General features: G+C 38.4%; 1 long non-coding RNA gene across 1 annotated transcript; it reads right to left on the bottom strand.

Moving 5' to 3' along the window:
* Nucleotides 1-1,586: 1,586 nt before the first annotated feature.
* LOC307164362 lies at nt 1,587-2,422 on the bottom strand. The gene is made up of 3 exons (XR_013822263.1): nt 2,090-2,422; nt 1,873-1,950; nt 1,587-1,655 (listed from the first exon to the last, which is right to left on the bottom strand). It is a non-coding gene; the product is annotated as an uncharacterized lncRNA (long non-coding RNA).
* Between the last annotated feature and the right edge of the window lie 1,062 nt (nt 2,423-3,484).

Raw genomic sequence — 3,484 nt, 5'->3', positions numbered from 1 at the left:
TCTATTACTGTTCCTACATAGTTCGTAACAAAAAACAGAGCTAGAATATCTATTGAGGAGTCTTAGACCTTTCCAACGATATATAGTTTGTCATGATTAGATTAGGTTTTAATTGTAATATAGTGAATTAAAAACTCAAAATACACAGATAGTCAAAATTAGAGTTAATCCCTTTTTTATACCCTAAACAGGCAACGTGACTCAGGAGTCACATATATTTCAAAACGTGCTAAATAACAACATGAACAACATATTAATTAATTTTCTTCTTCAGCACCTTAAGACAATGTTCACAATTAATGTTAGCAGTATTATTATTATTTTTCCAGAAGAAAAGTAAGTTTAATATATATTTACTTTCCTCAAAATCTGAATGTCCTGCACCACCGGCAGCCATGTTGGATTTAGGTCAGGCTGACTAATTTATCACAAAAAACTTGAAGCAAATCATGTGACCAGCATACTCAAGACAGACCAGGCTGTGATAAATGATAAAAGGATTTGATGAAAAAATCGTTCTTAGGCCCCAAAAAAGACAATAAAAACGATGTGACTCGTGAGTCACGTTGCCTGTTTTAGGGTTAATAAATAAAGTATATAGTCCTATCTATAATCAATAGAAAATTGAACTGAATATATATAAATAGATAGTCCTGCTGCACAGGTTTTCGTTACAGCCTACTGTCAATAATAGAAAAATAAAATGAACGAATGAATTAAAACGAATGAATTAATAAATAAATTAAATAATATTGATGCACATGCGTTTCTGTCTCATTATTGCAACCTCTCTCTGTCTCTCTATCTGTCTATCTAATAACTGCACTAATAACTGCATTAGTCTGCTATCAGTGGCTCAAACCTCTGTTTCGCGTCATGAGCGCATTACCACCTCGGGTGTGCATTATTTTTCTAATAATTCAACGGCCTGTCGTCAATTATTCCTTACGTAACAATAATGTAAAGCATTGTAAGTTTGGGTCACTCGCACAGCGCTATGCATTTGAAAGCCAAACATTAGGCTACATGTTTTTACTCCAATCTCGTTTCACAACGTCATAACGAATGATAACATTTGAAGTAACATACACTCTAAAAACTCCTGGGTCAAAAATAACCCATAATGGGTTATTTTTGACCCAACTCCTGGGTTAAAAAGGGACCAACTAATTTATGGGTTATTTCAACTCAGAAAATTGGGTTATGCTTTTTGACCCAAATTCTGGGTTAAATACCTGACCCAAATGATGGGTTTAAAAAACCCAACATCTGGGTAGAAATAACCCAAAAATTAGTTGATCATTTTTTAACCCAGGAGTTGGGTCAAAAATAACCTAACTTGGGTCACTATCCCAGTATGCCTTATTTCAGAAAATAAAACTTTGTTTTACATTATATTACACACTTAAAGCACTTTTACATTTTTATTGCATTAAATTAAAATCTATATAAAAAAAACACACACTTGGACATGTTTATTTTCCTATTTATTTTAGGTCACACTGTAATAACAATATTAGAAATAAAAAATAGAAAAATAAACAACAATTCTCAGAAAAGCCTCAGGAATTTAAGCCTGGGGCCAACTTTGGAGACAAGATTTTTGATAGTGTGCTCATCAAAGAGAAGAAATGCCTCCTCATCTATGTCTTCATCTGAAAGACAGAAAACAAGACAACATGAGTATTGTTAATAAGTTGAGACAATTGTGAACCACTCACCAGACACTCTTTCATTATCAAGCTAACAAATAATCACTTTTAAGGGAATGCAGTGGCTTTCACAAAATCTTGCACTGACAGATTTAAGTCTTATTAAAAAAAATGTAGGTATAGAGAGATGATATAAGGGCAATAAGAGTAAAATGCTCACCTCTAAAATTCTCTGTCAGCTCAGACAGCTGCCACTCAGTTAGCTTATCAGCGACAAAACTGTCCATTTCAAAATGACCTGGAGAAAACATATCAATAAAGAGGTTAGCAACAATTTGAAGACTTGACCCGCTTAAATTTAACTCTCACTAACGTTACTTCAGCCAGTAGAGCACTGTATATGATAAGCACGGCGCAGTTGGTAAACATAACTCAACTATTGTGTTGCCTCGTCGCTCTGTAGCCGCTGCTATGGGGCTCGCACACCGGACGAGAAGCGGCGCGTCGCGTCTAGGACAACTCGAGGTATCGCTCACCGGACGTGCACTCTCTCAAGGGGCTCGCACACCGGACGAGAAGCGCAGCGCCGCGTCTTTAAAATTCAAACACATAACGTTACACACCGGCGTCGCCATCCGGCGTCTGTCCGCGGCACCCAGCAACGGCTCAGGACCGTGTTCAAAATCGCGTCCGGTGTGCGATAACGTTACCTCGAGTTGTCCTAGATGTTGTCGTGATAGCCGCGGCTACATGCCAACCACAGAATTACCACGGCTAGTCTCAACGTAGCAACGTTTTTTTTTTTTTTAGCAAATGGTGCTAAACTAGCAACAGGGACATGGACACAGAAAAGTTTACATTACATCAACACTGAAAATACTCTCTTACCTTGAATATAGATGAAGATGCACCGATGAAGCACAGGCCAAAACGGATCGAGGGCGAAGCAACAGTTATTTCAAACGACTGTTGTGAGAAAATTCCAGAACAACTGCGGGCGGGCGAGAGAGAGAGAGAGAAAGCCAACCCAGAACATGGGTTACTCTTTGAAGAATAACCCAGAAACCCAAACAACCCATGAATTGGGTCAAAATATTAGCCCTATAACCCAGAAAATGGTTACTCTCTGAAAAAATAACCCATAATTTTAACCCAACACAAATAACCCAGAAAATGGGTTGAAGAAATAACCCAGGAGTTTTTAGAGTGTATGATAAACCATATGTTTCTCTAGTGTAGTGTTCCTTTTTATTGATTTATCATTATATACATAGGTTAAATTGGGCCGGAGCGCACCGGAGCGCAGCTCCGCCTCCTCGGGGCCACAACACACCATGCCGGAGCTCAGCTCCGTCTCCTTCAGCACCAAATATTGTTATTCCACTTGAATTATTTTTCATCTCCTGGTAAATACATGGCATAGACTGAATAATTAGCAAGACTACGATACACCCAGGCTACATGGAATTATCAGACGTCATAATTTATTAATCCCTGCGTTCTCTGGTTCAGCAGTCAGCACCCCGCCCACCAGCAACGTTACCATGGAGACCCGCGAACGGCTATTAAAATCAGTCTTTTAAATTCAACCGCCCGATGCGATGGGCTCATTGTGCTGTCTAATTCTTTATCGAGTATACGTGAGTATTTGGTTTAATTTATCTCAGATAAATAAGATACGTAATTATTCAAACACAACCTACAACTTCATTTTCTAATGTGACTAATGTAGCCTCGCTCGCACTGTTTAGTTTTTCATTTGATTTGTCTGCTAAGGCCAACTCTCACGCATTCACACTCTCACGCCACACATCAATTTTCTCACGCACAGT

Source organism: Squalius cephalus (assembly GCF_949319135.1).
Source record: "Squalius cephalus genome assembly, chromosome: 9".
NCBI classification, from domain to species: Eukaryota; Metazoa; Chordata; class Actinopteri; order Cypriniformes; family Leuciscidae; genus Squalius; species Squalius cephalus.
The sequence above is the reverse complement of the archived record's forward strand: the minus strand, read 5'-3'. Positions and strand labels throughout refer to the sequence as shown.